Below are 18,447 nucleotides of genomic sequence, written 5' to 3'. Positions count from 1 at the left end.
TTGGGAGACATATTTATGCTTTTTAGTTTGAATGACTCAGTAGGAAGTGTTATGTTTGTAATGTTAGTGAGGCTAGTCCTCTAACTATTTTCATGTTACTGCAATCTATTTTGTGTTTTATGAACATATGTAACAAACCTAATGGTATGTCAATGGTTTTTTGTGCAAATTTTGGAGTCCAATTATAACTCATTAGTAGTCACTTATATGACAAGTACTGATCAAATTTTGTAGTCAAAGTATAGGTCAGATAAATGACAAATTATAGGTCACTTTCAAGATCAGTTATATGTCACTTGAATGACAAGATAGAGACAATTATAGGTCAACTGGTGTAAACAAAACAGATTATAGGTCAATTGAATGAGACAAATTATATACAACTTAGATTATACAACACTGATACAACATTAATACATATTGGCCATAAAAAATCACAAAACAACAACAGATGATATAACTGATTCAACAATTATCCAACTCAGATTATACCACACTGATACAACAATTGCCAAACTCAGATTTCATAACAACAACATTACATCCAAAGTGAACATTCCAAACACTGATTCAACAATTACATTTCCATAAAAAATACATATTGACCATTACAGACACAACAATACACCAAGTCTTCATCTTTCCATACACAACATCTGACTTTATCTTCAACTTCAATTTCTTGTTCTTCTTCTATGAAATTTCATACAACTCTCTCATAGTTTCAAGAGAAATTGAGACCTCCTTCATCTTGCTCTCATAATCTGACATTTCTTGAACACCGGTTCGTTGAGCAATATCATCATCCCATATAAATAAGTTACAAGTTTCATCACCTTGCCAAAATGGACATCTCCAAAACAGGCGCCCTTTGTTAGGTCCATTCTTACAGTAATATGAAGTCATCCGAGCATCACACGCACACCTTCTACCTGGACGAGTACTCACACTTGATGAAGATGTTGGCTTCATTCTCCTTGATGAAGATGACATCGTAAGCTTGCGAGCGACGAATTCAACTGAGCGACGAATTCAAATGAAGCAATAGAAGGAAAGGCAAAGAAGGACTTGATTTTGAGACTGTGAAGACGACGAAGGAAGCTGCAGAAGAAAGGCGCAGCCTGTGAAAAGGGGTTGAATGACATTAGGGTTAAAAATTGTTCACGGTCCATTTTGTCTTTACACAATTATCCTACGTGTCTCTCCAATAAACACAGCTGTAAAAAAAATTCACACCTCTGGCATGACACGTCACCCTCCGTTAGTGGAATCTAACGGGAGGGACTAATAATGGGGACGGAAAATATTACAGGGACCAAAGTTCGAAGAAAAATTTTGTAGGGACTAAAATTGAAAGTTGGGATATTTATAGGGACCTCATACATATTTAACCCTTTAAAATAATTAAAACATTAAAACTTAAATTACCTAATTAGTTAAAATTAACTAATCTAATTATTAACTAATTATTAAAAAACCTAAAATTAAACTAATTAAAAAGGGTTAGCTAGTCAAAAATTATATCTAATGGTGGGTTAATAATTATTTTAATGTTGGTTTTAGAAATTAATCACATAAACAAACTAAAAGAGTGAAGAAGGTTGAGAAATTGAACCCAAAAAAATAATTGGCATGAGGCTGAATCAAACTCACGCCCTGGAGGTTGCTGGTACATAAGCCTTGCCTGTTGCGCCATATGTTTGGTTTGAAATTGAATCAGAGCCATTTGATCATATTCCATCACGCGCTTCTCTTTTGAAATTCAACGAAGTCAAACAGTGGGGTCCAGTCTCGCAGCGAACCAATGGGAATCAGAGAGAGACGTGAGAATTGTTGACCGGCCTATAGCATCGCGCCACGTGTATTCAAGCCTTACCGGTCACTGTTCATCATCGTCCCCAAGAATCTGCTATGTATTTGCTTCGACTATGGCTTTGTTCCTGCTGCGAATTTCAGTAGCAAACCTTGCGTGCTTCAAAACTTAAAAAAATCACGTTAGCTAAAACAAGAGAGAGCCCAGTTCCCCTATTCAAACCCTTGCAAACACGATGGTATAGTTTGTTTGGCCTTAAACCTTACGCCTACGCGAAAACGTGAGCATGTAAATTCTATGCCCTAACCATGGCTTCTCGTGATTCATACGTCCCAGCTTCGAAACGATGGCTCAAAAACGTTCTAAACATCAAAAGAAACATAAATATGCACAAGAAATTTATTTATATTGCATGGATGAAAAGTTTGGATTGTTAGGAAATATGCAAACCGTGGTGCTTTAAAGGGACGATTCCACGTGTTTCAGCCTTGGTCCTTGAGTGTAACGGCTTCTTGGGAATTTCAGGAGAATGAATGGGTGGCTGGAACGGTGTGAATATGGCTGGAGAAACCTACTCGAATTTCCCTAGTTTCTTGAATATTTTGAAGGTTTGGAAGTGTTGTTTTTGAGACTAGGATTTTTATCATTTTCTTCTGAATGCAAAGGGCATATATAGAGGAGTAAATTAGGTTTAGAATTGGGCTTGGATACTAAGTTATGGAATGACATGGAAACTTGATAATCTTATGTGTAATTCTTTCTAAAATTGGCCTTTCTCATTCATAACCAAGCTCCCACGAGTTTGGACCTCCATTTGATGTTATTTGGGCCCTTGGATGATTAAAAGTGAAGCCTCATGATTTAACTCCAATATTTTCATATTTTACTTAATTAATTTTGGATTTTAAATGAATAAAAATCCAAAATAAATTAAATAAAGATTATAAAAATAAATGGATGAGTTTATAAGTCTTTATTCATGTTATGGAAGTGTTTCAAGTCCAAGACTTAGGCCCGTTAATCCAAAAATACAAGTTTTGATCAATTAGGGTTTCCCGCATTTTCTCAATTTTCCCAACTTCTATCAATCATAACTCCTTCAATGTTTGTCACATAAAGATGTTCTAGGACTTTTTGGAAAGCCTAAGATGTCCTCTACAAGCTTCTTTGGAACACTTTTGCATTTGGAGATTTTATCTCGAAGATATGACTCCTGACAAAAAACAGCTTTTTGCGAGCTTCTAGAAGGACCTGTAATGTTTTGGCTCATGTCTCTTAGGCGGAAGTATTTATTGACCTTGGGCCCAACATCAAAGTTGTAGATAATGAAATTTCCTTGAGAGTAGGCTTTGGTTGGGAAATTTTTGATAAAGTATGAAAGAGATATGATCAGTCAAAGTTCAATTGACTTTCTCCTAGAAAACCCTAATAAAGAAACTATAGGTTTTGTTGATTTCTGAGCTTCCCTTGGTGAATCATGATCAACCCTTGATAAAATGATGAATATTACTTCAATATGTTGATGTTGACCAAAAATCAGGAGTTTTGACTGTGATTTGACCATAGTTGACTTTTAGGTCAAATTGGTCCACAGTTGTCCATTTGAGCAGTTGACTGAGCAATCTTATGAATCAGAGCTTGAAACTTGACATGAGGATACTATGAGGCATATGAGAGGCCATGAAGTCCACTTGAGGCATCAGAAGTTGATTTCTCTTTGAGAGAATCAAAACCCTAGTTTAGAGGCACTTGTTTAGGAGATAGGTAGCTTTGAGCAATTGGAGATCTTTGAGCATTAGAAAGTCAGATGGATTGAAATATGATGGGCAAATTTTGGGGTATGACAGCTGCCCCTGTTCAATCTTCTTATACCTGAGGATGTAGATTGGCTTATGTGCCTGTCGGAATCTGAAGATGGAAGAGGATTGAACACTAGAATACCAAGAAATTTGCCCTTGCTGATGCATGGACTTTTTCCGGATATGGGCTTAAAGATGCCTTCTGGAAATTGACTGAAAGTTGTCAGGGATGGGCTTAAAGATGCCACCAGGATATTGAGAGATTTGATTGAGATGGGCTTAAAGATGCCATCCAGCTTGATAGACTTGAGAATCAGAATACGTCGTACGTTAGACTGTATCTGAAGGATATACTTAGGATGAGTCATACGTTAGACTGAATCCACCGTATTGATAAGTGTCAAAGTAAGTCGTACGTTAGGTTGTACTTTTAGGACGAGTCATACGCTAGATTGGGTCCAGTTTGCATTGTTAAATGTCTGGAAAAGCCGTACGTGAGGCTGAAGGATGGGTCGTACGTTAGACCGGATCCACTGTGTTGATAGTTGTTAGAATACACCGTACGTCAGGTTGTATCCTAGGATGAGTAGTACGCTAGACTGAATCCTTTGTATTGAGAAGTGTTTGTAAGAGATTGATCGTGTCAGCACTGTTCGTAGTAACTGAATTAGATCTTTGATTGTTGATCATGTCAGTACTGTTCGTAGTAACTGAATTAGACCTTGGAAGGATGGTCGTGTCTACACCGTCTGTGGTGATAGAATTAGATCTTTGAATGTTGGTTGTGTCAGCACCGTTCGTAGTAACTGAATTAGACCTTGGAAGGATGGTCGTGTCTACACCATTCGTGATGATAGAATTAGATCTTGGATCGTCGATCGTCTCAGTACCGTGTATAGTAACTGATTTAGATCTCAGAATGTTGATCATCTCAGCACCTTATGGGGTAACCAATTTAGATCTTGGAATGATCGTCTCCATCGTTTGTATTGATGAATTAAGATCTTGGATTGATCGTCCCCACCGTTTGTATTGATGAATTTAGATCTTGGATTGTTGATGAATTTAGATCTTGGATTGTTGATCGTCTCGGCACCTTGTGGGGTCACCAATTTAGATCTTGTAATGTCGATCGTCTCAGCACCTTGTGTAGTAACTGATTTAGATCTCAAGAAGATGATTATCTCTGAACTATCTCTAGAGAATATTCGGAACTAAGTATCAGAATTAAATCTTTGTCTTGATTATCTCTGAACTATCTTTGGAGAATACCCGAAACTAAGTATCAGAATTAAATCTTTGTCTTGATTATCTCTGAACTATCTCTGGAGAATACCTGGAACTAAGTATCAGAATTAAATCTTTGTCTTGATTATCTCTGAACTATCTCTGGAGAATCCAAAATTAAGTGTCAGAACTAAATCTCTGTCTTGAATGAGTGTCAGAATTAAATTGTTGACTTGATTATCTCTGCACTATATCTAGAAGATAATGTTCATTTGATTTGTAAGAATAGACTGAAAAAGCAACATTAATTTTATGCAATGTCATGATGTATGTATTATGAGTTTCTCAAAATAAATGAGAAACTTGTATCTTGTGCATGAGTTTATCATGAGACACCATATGCAATGTATGAATATTGTAATGATATATGATGTATGAACATGGTTTATGCTATCTGGAGTATATTAGTGATTTTTCTTGATTGAGAAAATAAATCTCTATATCATTTTGATTTTGATGTCTAATCTTGTTTTGAAGATGCTCAGCTGGGGATTTATGATTTCTGCTTGGGGATGAGAGCCATTTGGATGATTGATCCTTGATGCACCCTGACTGGGGATAAGAGAGATGAATAGACCCTGTTGGAGGAGGGATGGAAGATAGCTACTTAAAGATTACTTTGTGGGGATATGATCCTGTGACACTGGCTCTGTGGGAAAACATGGATGCTTTGAACATTTCCCCCAGTGATTATAGTAACTGCCGTTCTTGGACTCGTATTGATTGGGACACACCAATGAGTGTTGATCGAAGTGTCGAACATGCCTTGCATATCTTTGCCCCAGCTAGTGGGAATTTGAAGGGATTCGCCTCGTGAGGACCTTATGAGATGTGTGCTATGGGTGACATGCCCCTAGTAATTATAGACTTTAAGGTGATGCCCCTTATTGATTTGGGAAGTAGCTTCAAACTCATTTGGGTGCATGCCCTTGATTGTTCGATGTCCTTGAGAGATTCTCGGAATTTTGACTTGATTTCCCCAAATTGATTGGCATTCTTTGAGAGATTCTCGGAATCTTGACCTGATTGCCCTAGATCGATCAGATAAACCATTCCATGCCCCCTTGTATACGTAGGAGACATTGGTTCTTGCAGTGATTTTGTCTGTCGAGATAACTTTTGGTCATTAGTTGTACCCTGTGCAACTTCTTCCTGATGCTATTTGAAATTATGTAGCAGAGTATGTTTAATAATGAAATCATGAGATGCAATGCATATGTCTGTCTTGTTTTTTTAGAAAAGCATTAAAACAAGAGATGTAAAAGCGTGATGTTTAAAAACGTGACGTTTGTAAAACGAGATATCAACTCAGCGTTTATAGCAAACCTTAAGGAGTCAGGATACCTTTTGATGGCAGTATGCCTTCGAACTAACCATGCTTCAGTTAGGACTTTCAAAGGTTGTAACGTGGCTTGGTTCACGGTTTAAGAAACAAAGGATAATGGCTCAAATTTTATTTGTACCCATCCCAATCTTCGTGACGTTCTTCGATCCTATGCTCAGTTAATTCTGCGTTTAAGCCTTAGCAAAGCTTGAAGTTGTAACATTGATATTTGATGATGGTTAAAGTATCAGAAGTTTAATTTGGACAGGCAGTCATCCTTTTTTGTAATACTTTCGTTTTCCGAGGATTTGCAGTGACCTATTTTGAAATGTTTTCTTTTGTCGAGGATTTTTAGCAACCTCCTTTTTGACTTTGTTATCCCTAACTTTTGCCTGAACTGTTTATTTTGAGATTACAATCAGCGGGATGTTTGATTATCGATAAGTCTCCTTCAAAGGTTTTGACTTAACAGTTTTTTCTATTTCTTTTGACGGATGTTGACTGCCTGACTTAACGGTTACTGGAACCCATCATTACTAATTGTGTAAAAATGATTGGCATAATTGAGTTAACTGAGTAACTACCCTTCCCCAGGTTATGATGAAGGGTTTTAATCTGTATGAGAAAGAAAACTTCTACTTCTTAGGCTCAAAGGGGTTGATGAGGGATTAACATCCTTATATCTCCACTATTTAGGAATTGAAACAATGCTTGTACATCATCAGCATAGTCTGTTCAAAAGCATACTGCATGAAGTTGCGGTATCGTTTTCGTCATCCCCCCTCAAAAGGCTTACAGCTTAGTAGGAGTTGAACATCACAAAACATAAATAAAGTAAAGACACAATTTAATCTAATGAGTGAGCGAAATAATTTATTCAGGACAAACATATGCAATGCACTAATGATGATTATTAAAACAGATAATGTCTATCATAAGTCAAATGTTTAAACAAACAGAAAAGAGATTGCAAATGAAAGTAGAGCTAATGAACCAATAGTCCGTACTTCTAGACATTAATCAGTCTTATCATGATTAGGCATGGGAACAGCGATCACCCTAGGGGTCTCAGGAAGGTTGAACTTAATTTCCCCATCATCGATCGTATCTTGGCCAGCAATTATTTGTATCATGTCCAGGACTGTTGGAATGGTATGCGCACCTTGCATTGAGCTTATAGCCAGGAGTGGAGGTGTTAGGATTAACCGATGTTGTAATAATTGAGCCGACGACATATTGATCTTGGTGAATTGACGCTTAGGTACGTATGTCTTTCGTCGTTGTTGTAGTGCCGGTGTAGAGATCAGAACTGCCCTAGCAGATTGGTTGCGTTTGCTACGACCTTTCTGGTTGTGCGCAACATCAGTCATATGAGGCTCCTCAGGTGAGTTGAAATCAATGATCTCGTTATCAATTAAGTTTTGAATCATATGCTTTAATGTCCTGCACTCCTTGGTATCATGATTTGAATGATAAGCACATCTTGCCTTGTACTTGTATCTGGGAGCGGGATTTGCTGGAGCAGAATATGAAGGCAGTAGAGTTATCCGATTCTGATCGAGCAGGTGTTGCAAAGCTTGAGACAATGGCATGTGTAGTGGAGTCAATGCCCTTTTCGGTTTAGATTTTCAAGTACGTTGGCTACCCTGATGCCTACGCTGATCTTTCTGCTTCTTGGTTAACAAGGTTTTTAGCTTGTCTTGCCCCTAGGACAAATTCAGAATCAAAGTTTGGAATTGGATGTTCTGCCTAAAGGTCTCTGACTGATTGCTCGAGATCCATTTCTGCTGAAATAAACAACGAGGGAAGATAAGAAACCTGTGGTAGAAACCTGTGATGCGATGTTATGATATGCAAATGCAATGCTTTCAAGGATCTTTAGGAAATTTAGTTTGCCACATTAGATTGTAGCTTTGCTAAAGAACTTTCATTTTTGGTCTTTGAACGTCCCTCGTTGAGAATCAAGCTCACCATATCTAGTGGGTCATCGCCTATTGTAATACGGTGAACTGACTTTATCGAAATGTTGCAGATAGCAAGAGTCGCCATCAACTTTTGTTTTATCCAATTGGAAAGGCTAAAAGAACAGAAAAAGACCTTTTTAAAAGATTTTGAGTTCGGGGGGTAAGTTATACAAAGGGAAGGTGTAAAGCACCCTTTGCATCCATGGTTATCCATGGGCTCTTAATTGCTTTGCTCTTTTTCGTTCAGAAATGTAGAAGAAGTGAATACGGACTTTAGCTCGTAAATGAGCGTAGCCATATCGAAGTTTTTTAAGAAAAAGATGAAAAAGAGTTTAAGCCAGAGCAAGGAAATTAGGAGCAATTACCTTAATAATGTAGAAAAGTTCTTTTAGCCTTTCAGGGTGAAAGGGTCTATCCTTGCCATAAGAGGGCAGGAAGCCTTTCATTTGGAGGTTGAAGGATCGTCGCAATATCGTTTGCCATAAGACTGTCCCATGCCATAGAGAGGCAGGTAGTCTAAGGGAAGGATATAATAGTCTTTTAAGGCATCATGCGAGGATACCTGAGCCTCTCGTAGGCAACTTCCGAGGGACGAGATCATATTAGTGTATCGAAGGCAGCATCATTAGGGACTTATGATCTCAACCGAGGCAACATGGCTGAGGTATCCTCGTATTCGAGGGACATGGCTATTCTGCAAAAAACACAAGGCAACAGGCAACGAGAGGGGTTACCAAAAAGTGTGCGTGGGTGCAACAATCACGTGGTTCAGTTCGAATATTTAATCTTGTATTTAGTTATCCTAATTCTGTTAAAGGCTTGCACTCCCTAAGATTACTAACCACGCAGTTTAAAATAGCAGAAATTAAAGGCAGGAAAATAAAAATCCTATGCTATTACAATAAACACCTGCGGGGATGGGGGAATTAAAAGGCAAAAGAAAATAATAGGGCATAATAATAAGCATAAAAATTCTTGAATGCTTCGATCTTCTCGAATCTTCGATTGACTCTGATCATCTGAGAATCAAACAGAAAAACAATAGGGGTGAGTGTAGGCGGAGTTCTTTAACATTTTGAAAGTAAACTCTAATTTACATTCTATAAGATAAAAATAAATGATATTTAAAATAATTATTAAATAGGGACTTAGCTTTTTATTGGCATGGCGCGTAGTCGGAAGATTTTCGATTAACCCTGAAAAAATTAAGAATGAAGAAAAGAAAAAAGTTAGTGCATTGACTGATCTAAACACTAATTGATTACAAACCCTAAAAGTTTACAAACCATACCCCTAAACCTAACAGGTTTACTCAAGAAAACTTATTGTGACCTAAAGGGTTTGTAAGGCTAAAAATGTGTTAATAGCTAATACCTACCAATAGCAGTGATTAGTGATCATGATGAAAAGAAATAGAAATCAGGGTTTTAAACAAAAAATATAAAAAGTGAATATGTTTGAGAATTTAAAAATAAAATCGAAAGTTCGATTAAATAAACCGAAGAGTCATGAAAAATATTTATTTAACAAATAAAGTATTTAATTAAAAAATTTTACTAATAAAAATATAAAGAAAGAAACAAAAGGTATTATGTAATTAAAATAAATAAATAAATTGAAAAAAATACTTAGCTGGGATTTAGTGTGGTTGGCTTGTGAGGTTTATGGTGGGTCAGCACGCTCTTGGACGTTGGATAGTCATTAAATTGAATCCGAGGGCTGGTATTGGTGGTGTATCGTATGCGCATGTAAGGCTAGATGCACTGGATCTGAGGGAAAAACACAATAGCACATTATATAAAAAATGCATTCTTTGTTTGAATTAATAATAACAAAAATATAATATATCCAAACATTGATTCATGATGGGATTTCAAAGGAATAGTCAAACCGGGCCCACTAATAATGCATGTCCTCCAATCAGTCGTGGGAAGAGAAGTTGACTGAGTTTATTGGCCAATTGGAGCTCATACGCGTGAAGAGGGAGAAAAGGAATTTCTGGACCAACCAATGAATGTCTTGCACGCATGGTCAGCCCAGTCAACGTCACTATTCATCTTCCCTTACCTCATGCACCTGCGAATTTTGTTTTGGAACTTCCTACGATTTTTGCTGCGGATTATTCTTCGAATTTCTGCACTCACGAAACCTGCAAGAATCGATTCAAACAAAAGAAAGAAGGGTCCAGATCTACTAAAACGGCCCTTGTGAATCCAATGGAGGCCTTCGTGTGGCCTGAAAAATAAGCGCAAGTACGAAAACGAAAGCAAAGCTTTCGTGAGCCCTAGTTATGGTGATCAGAGTTTCTCACGTTAAAGCTTGCATACAATGGATCAAACCTGTTCTAATGAGTGTCAGGAATACATTAGCGAAGTTAGTTTGAACTAAAACACAATAGAAATCGTAATAAGGACGTTACAAGTATGATGCAATATGGAATCGTGATATGTATGATTAAGGGAACTTTTAACCATGGATAAACATAAATTCTTACCCTACAGTACCTCAGGACTGTGAATGGATGATTGTAAACACTTGAGACCTACTGCAATTTGTAATGAGAGTTGGCTTCAAACTTTGAATTTTTGTTGAAAATTGCCCTAGGGTTTTTTACGTGGCAGCCAAACCTTGTCCCCCCCCCCCCTAATGCTTGGAGATTGTTTTATATTTATATATATATATATATATATATATATATATATATATATATGAGAGAGCAAATTAGGTTAAAAATCGGGCTTGGACTCTTGCTTATTAGGTTACTTGAAAAATATGCAAATATTTTATCAAAATCAAATCTTAAAGTTCCTATTTTTGGACAATTATTTTCCAATTACCTTGCCCATGAATTGAATCAAATATTGGATTCACAAATAAACCAAAAATCAAATCTTTTATGTCTTTACTATTTTATTTAATTCAAATTTGAATTTAAATGGTTAAATTCAAAAATAAAATAAATAATAATAATAAATTTTATAAAAAGGCGTGTGGGTCGTGGATCATGATAGGAATGAGTTTTAGAATCAAAGATTTAGGCCCATTAAGCAAAAACTTTAAAAATCATCACTTTGCCTCTCATGTATTTCTTAAAAATCGACCAACTTGTGCAAGCCATAACTCATTCAATTCTTATCATATGGAGATGATCTAGGACTTTTTGGAAAGCCCAAGATGTCTTCTATAAGCCGCTTTGGAACATATTTTCTATTTGGAGATTTTATCTTGATGATATTGCTCCTGACAAAAAACAGCTTTTTGCGATCTTCTAGAGGGACTTGTAATGTTTTGGCCTATATCCCTCAAATGAAGCATTTTTAGACCTGGCATGTGAGGGAAAAAATTGTATAGAATTCAATTTCCTTCAAAATGAGCTTTGGATGGAAAATTTCTGATGCTCCATGTGGAAGTTATGGCTGGTCAAAGTTCAGTTGACTTTCTCCTATGAAACCCTAATTTAGAAACTTTAGGTTTTGTTGGTTGCTGATCTTTTCTTGATGAATCATGATCAACCCTGGATCAAATGATGAATCTAACATTAAAATGTTGATGTTGACCAAAAATCAGGAATTTTGACTGTACTTTGACCACCGTTGACTTTTAGGTCAAACTAGTCGACTGTTGACCGTTTGAGCAATTGATTAATCAATCTTGTGAATCAAAGCTTGCAACTTGGCATGAGGATCCTTTGAGGCATATGAGATACCATGAAGTTCACTTGGGGTGTTTGAAGTTAATTTTACTTTGAGAGAAGCAAAACCCTAGTTGTGGGTTGTTGTTTATGAGAGAGACTGCATGCTTCCTTTGAAAGTCAGATGAGTAAATATCATGGGAAAATTTTGGGGTATGACACCTATGATTCGGGATGATTCTGAATTTGAAGGAGTGTGGCTAGAGGAAAATAAATCCTCTTGCCCCTTGATAGGTACCGTGTCTTTGAATTGGAAGTCATATGGCTAGAGGAAAATAAATCCTCTTGCCCCCTGATTTGGATTAAGTCCTTGATAATGGCACCTGCGATTGTGCGCCCTAAATACCTAAGATCCTTGAAGGGGTTAGTTAACATGCTATGTTATGATGTCATGCAGATGTAATGCATTAAGTAAGGCATAAGGTAATAAGGATGAATAAGTCCTATAAACAGTTCCTGCAAGGAAATCAAAGGGTTAGATAACAAACAAGTCACACAAGAGTCCTTAGGTTTAAAGGCTTGTATGGAGTATGACTAGGTGAGGTACTCTTCCCAAAGGTACTTCTATGGATAAGAGTGAATTTAGTAACAGGGTTCTACCAGTTACTGAGAATTGTCAGCCCCTCTAAAGCACCCTCGGACATGATACATTCGCATCATGCAATGATACTTTAAGAAAGAACCTATCTGAGTTGTAGTATCGGGTAGCGACTAGGCCCTCAACATTTGTCAAGAGTATCCCCCCCACTACGTCCTAAAGGCCAAGATGGGTTAAAGGGTAACTAAAGGTCCTTAAGCTCCGGCGCACCCAAAGGTATATACATAGACCTCCCTCATTTGAGCAAGGTGTGTATATATCTATGGAGTCCTAACTTAAGTGTGAACTTCATATTGACTCATCTCCCACATATGTGAAAGAGGTCGTCATGACTATGCCACTCCTATCTTAAGTGTACTTGAATCCGGGTATAGGATTTGTCCTTCATTTAATTCCCAAGCAACCTTTAAAATAAATCAATCAAAACAAACAATTGAAAACATTTAAGTGATCCTAAACTTTAAGGTAACCCCTCTTTTATTCGAATAAATCCCCAGCAGAGTCGCTAGTTATGTAATACGGTGGGAGAACTGACTTTTTTATGAAATGCCGCGGATAGCAAGAGTTGCCACCGACTTTTATTTTATCCAATTTATAGAAAGGATAAAAGAACAGAAAAAAAAACCTTTTTGAAAGAGATTGAGTTCGGGGGGTAAGTTATACAAAGGGAAGGTGTAAGCACCCTTTGTATCCATGGTTATCCATGGGCTCTTAATTGCGTAGCTCACTTTTGTTTTCAAAAATGTTTGTAGTGTGTGAATAAGAAAAGATTTTGAAGAAGAACTTTAGCTTGTAAATAAGCGTAGTCTTTTTGAATTTGATTTTGAAAAGGAGTGGGAAAAGATTTTGATTTGAATTTGAAAAAGAGCAAGCAATTACCCTTAAGTTTAGAAAAATTGTTCTTTTAGACTTTAATGGGAAAGGGCTATCCATACCATAAAGAGGGCAGGTAGTCCTTTCATTGGATTTAAAAAGGTTCATCGAAATTATCGTTCGCCACAAGACTGTCCCTGCCATAAAAAGGGCAGGGAGTCTTAGGGAAGGATATAATAGTCATTTTAGGCAACAGGCGAGGATACCTTAGCAATTGGGATAATCATCATTTATAAGGCAACTTCGAGGGACAAAATTGATGATGATAATGAACTGAGGGCAACATTTATTTTGCTTAGGTATTCTCGGAATCGAGGGACTTGACTATTTTAGAATCGTAATTAAAAGGCAACAGGCAACAAGGCAACATGCAATAAGAGAGATTACCCCAAAGGTGCGTGTGTGGCACAATCAAGTGATTCAATTCAGTTATATTTATCTTATAACTTAGGCAAACTAAATTTATTAGCAGGCTTGCACTCCCTAGGATTACTAACCACAACAATTAATAGAGCAGTTTAATGGTCCTACGCTATTACAACAAACACCTGTGGGCAGAAAAATAAAGGCAAGAAAGTAAAGGCAGAAAATAAAACCTACAACTATTACAAGAAAACTTATTGCGACTTATACATAGTTTCTAGAATTTAAATGGCGGAAATTAAATAATTAAATAAGTGGCGTAATTAAATAGAGGCTGAATTTAAATGACAGATATTAAAATAAAAATTAAAACACGCATGCGACAATCATAGAGTGGGGATGAGAAGAGAAGATCGCAATGAAATTACAGTTTAAAGAAAATTAGAGGTAAAAGTATAAGCCTAAAAAGAAAATGCTAGCCTAAAAAGAATGGACGAGAACACCAACCCTAATTCAAGGACAACATCCACCTAAGGGAAAACATAATGCTCTTACCCTATTGATTTTCTATGGTTTCTGTAATACGGTGAACTGACTTTATTTGAAATGTTGTGGTAAGCAAGAGTCGCCACCGACTTTTATTTTATCCAAATTATCGGAAAGGCTAAAAGAACAGAAAAAAAACCTTTTTAAAGAAAAACTGAGTTCGGGGGGTAATTTATGCAAAGGGAAGGTGTAAGGCACCCTTTGTATCCATGGTTATCCATGGGCTCTTAATTGCTTGGCTCACTTTTGTTTTCAAAATGTTTGAATTGTTTGAAAAGTAGGGTGTGAACAGAAAAAATATTCGTTAAGGACTTTAGCTTGTAAATAAGCGTAGCCTTGTTTTGAAAGTATTTGAAAAGAGAGGTGTGAAAAGTAATTTGAAAGTTTGATTTGAAGGTGAAATAAGAGCAAGCAATTAGTAGCAACTACCCTAAGTTTGAAAAATCGTTCTTTTAGCTTTTCGGGCGAAAGGGTCTATCCATACCATGAGAGGGCAGGAAGTATTTCAATTGGATGTTGAAGGGTCATCGAGAAATTATCGTTCGCCACAAGACTGTCCCTTGCCATAAAGAAGGCAGGTAGTCTAAGGGAAGGATATAATAGTCATTTAAGGCATCATGCGAGGATACCTTAGCAATTGGGACAATCATCTTTTACAGAGGCAACTTCGAGGGACTAGATGATTTTTAATCTCTGTAGGCAACCCTGCTTTAGGTATCCTCAGAATCGAGGGACTTGACTATTTTAAAGTAAGGCAACAAGGCAACCAATAAGGCAACAGGCAACGAGAGAGATTACCCTAAAGGTGTGTGTGTGACACAATCATGTGGTTCAATTCAATTATATTTATCTTATAATTTAGTTATGCTAATTCAGTTCAAGGCTTGCATTCCCTAAGATTACTAACCATAGCAATTAATATTACGGAAATTAAAGGTAGAAAATAAATTCCTACGCTATTACAATAAACACCTGCGGGGAAGGGGAATTACAATAAAAACCGGTAGGGGAATGCAGAAATTAAAAGGCAGAAAATAAAGGCAGAAAATAAGAAAGAACAACAATCCATTTACACATCTTCAGCCTTGATCTTCCCCGAACCTTCGATTGACTCTGAACATTTGAGAATTAAACGGACAATAGTATGGGTGAGTGCATTACAGATTCATTAATTATTTGAAGTAAACCCTATTTTGGGCAAAAGGCAAAATAAAATTAAAAATGATATTTGAACCATAAAAGAATTAGAACTTAGCTTATTGATTGGCATGGCGCGTAGCTGAATGATCTTTGATCAACCTTAGCTCTAATCCTGTGTGGACGCCTCCTAAGGGTGTATGGTATGCCTTCAGTCCTGTGGGCGTCAGATATGGCCTTGGGGCAAATACAAAATAGAGGAAGAATTGGGCGCGAAAATAAAACCCTGATCCCTTTGGCAAAGGAGGTACAAACAATAATAATAATAATATTAGTAATAGTAATAAAAATAATACAAGAAAAGAATTGGGGTTTAGAAAATTAAATTATGGACAAAATTACGAATAACCTTGATTTGGCCAAATACCAAAAGGTTTTTGGCCAAATATGAATAACCTTGATTTGGCCAAAAAAAGCAATTGGGGTACCATCCACTTGGTCAATTCATAGAAAACCAATTGTGCCAATTCATTTATTCAAAATAAAATGGCGTTCGTAAATATATGAGGGCAAATTTTGGGGTATGACAGTTTCCTGATTAAAGGCTAAACAAAAAAATCTAATTATAATTTAATTAAAATTAAACCTAAATTTAAATCATAATTATTATTTTATTTAAAATAATTAAAATATTTAAAACTTAAATTACCTAATTAGTTAAAATTAACTAATCTAATTATTAACTAATTATTAAAAAAACCTAAAATTAAACTAATTAAAAAAGGTTAGCTAGTAAAAAATTATATCTAATGGTGGGTTAATAATTATTTTAATGTTGGTTTTAGAAAATAATCACATAAACAAACTAAAAGAGTGAAGAAGGTTGAGAAATTGAACCCAAAAAAATAATTGGCATGAGGCTGAATCGAACTCACGCCCTGGAGGTTGCTGGTACATAAGCCTTGCCAGTTGCGCCATATGTTTGGTTTGAAATTGAATCAGAGCCATTTGATCATATTCCATCACGCGCTTCTCTTTTGAAATTCAACGAAGTCAAACAGTGGGGTCCAGTCTCGCAGCGAACCACGGGGAATCAGAGAGAGAAGTGAGAATTGTTGACCGGCCTATAGCGTCGTGCCATGCGTAGTCAAGCCTTCCCGGTCACTGTTCATCATTGTCCCCAAGAATCTACTATGGATTTGCTTCGACTTTGGCTTTGTTCCTGCTGCGAATTTCGGTAGCAAACCCTGCATGCTTCAAAACTTAAAAAAATCATGTTAGCTAAAACAAGAGAGAGCCCAGATCCCCTATTCAAACCCTTGCGAACACGATGGTATAGTTTGTTTGGCCTTAAACCTTACGCCTACGCGAAAACGTGAGCATGTAAATTCTATGCCCTAACCATGGCTTCTCGTGATTCATACGTCCCAGCTTCGAAACGATGGCTCAAAAACGTTCTAAACATCAAAAGAAACATAAATATGCACAAGAAATTTATTTATATTGCATGGATGAAAAGTTTGGATTGTTAGGAAATATGCAAACCGTGGTGCTTTGAAGGGACGATTCCACGTGTTTCAGCCTTGGTCTTTGAGGGTAACAGCTTCCTGGGAATTTCAGGAGAATGAATGGGTGGCTGGAACGGTGTGAATATGGCTGGAGAAACCTACTCGAATTTCCCTAGTTTCTTGAATATTTTGAAGGTTTGGAAGTGTTGTTTTTTAGACTAGGACTTTTCTCCTTTTCTTCTGAATGCAAAGGGCATGTATAGAGGAGTAAATTAGGTTTAGAATTGGGCTTGGATACTAAGTTATGGAATGACATGGAAACTTGATAATCTTATGTATAATTCTTTCTAAAATTGGCCTTTCTCATTCATAATCAAGCTCCCACGAGTTTGGACCTCTATGTGATGTTATTTGGGCCCTTGGATGATTAAAAGTGAAGCCCCATGATTTAATTCCAATATTTTCATATTTTACTTAATTAATTTTCGCTTTTAAATGAATAAAAATCCAAAATAAATTAAATAAAGATTATAAAAATAAATGGATGAGTTTATAAGTCTTTATTCATGTTATGGAAGTGTTTCATGTCCAAGACTTAGGCCCATTAATCCAAAAATACAAGTTTTTATCAATTAGGGTTTCCCGCATTTTCTCAATTTTTCCAACTGCTATCAATCATAACTCCTTCAATATTTGTCACATAAAGATGTTCTAGGACTTTTTGGAAATCCTAAGATGTTCTCTACAAGCCACTTTGGAACACTTTTTGCATTTGGATATTTTATCTCGAAGATATGACTCCTGACAAAAAACAGCTTTTTGCGAGCTTCTAGAAGGACCTGTAATGTTTTGGCTCATATCTCTTAGGCTGAAGTATTTCTTGACCTTGGGCCCAACACCAAAGTTATAGATAATGAAATTTCCTTGAGAATAGGCTTTTGTTGGGAAATTTTTGATAAAGTATGAAAGAGATATGATCAGTCAAAGTTCAATTGACTTTCTCCTAGAAAACCCTAATATAGAAACTATAGGTTTTGTTGATTTCTGAGCTTCCCTTGGTGAATAATGATCAACCCTTGATCAAATGATGAATATTACTTCAAGATGTTGATGTTGACCAAAAATCAAAAGTTTTGACTATGATTTGACCATAGTTGACTTTTAGGTCAAATTGGTCGACTATTGTCCATTTGAGCAGTTGACTGAGCAATCTTATGAATCAGAGCTTGAAACTTGACATGAGGATACTATGAGGCATATGAGAGGCCATGAATTCCACTTGAGGCATCAGAAGTTGATTTTTCTTTGAGAGCAGCAAAACCCTAGTTTAGAGGCACTTGTTTAGGAGATAGGTAGCTTTGAGCAATTGGAGATCTTTGAGCATTTGAAAGTCAGATGGATTGAAATATGATGGGAAAATTTTGGGGTATGACAGACCCGTTTCACTTTACCCATTAGGCCTTCGACTCGACGATATTGGGGACTTGTCCAGAGCTCTGAACTTGCAAAAAGTGAGCATCGGGACGACCTGGGGACTGAAAGTT

This window comes from Vicia villosa, unplaced genomic scaffold (genome assembly GCF_029867415.1).
Source record: "Vicia villosa cultivar HV-30 ecotype Madison, WI unplaced genomic scaffold, Vvil1.0 ctg.000351F_1_1, whole genome shotgun sequence".
Taxonomy (NCBI): Eukaryota; Viridiplantae; Streptophyta; class Magnoliopsida; order Fabales; family Fabaceae; genus Vicia; species Vicia villosa.
Note: the sequence above shows the minus strand (reverse complement) of the source record.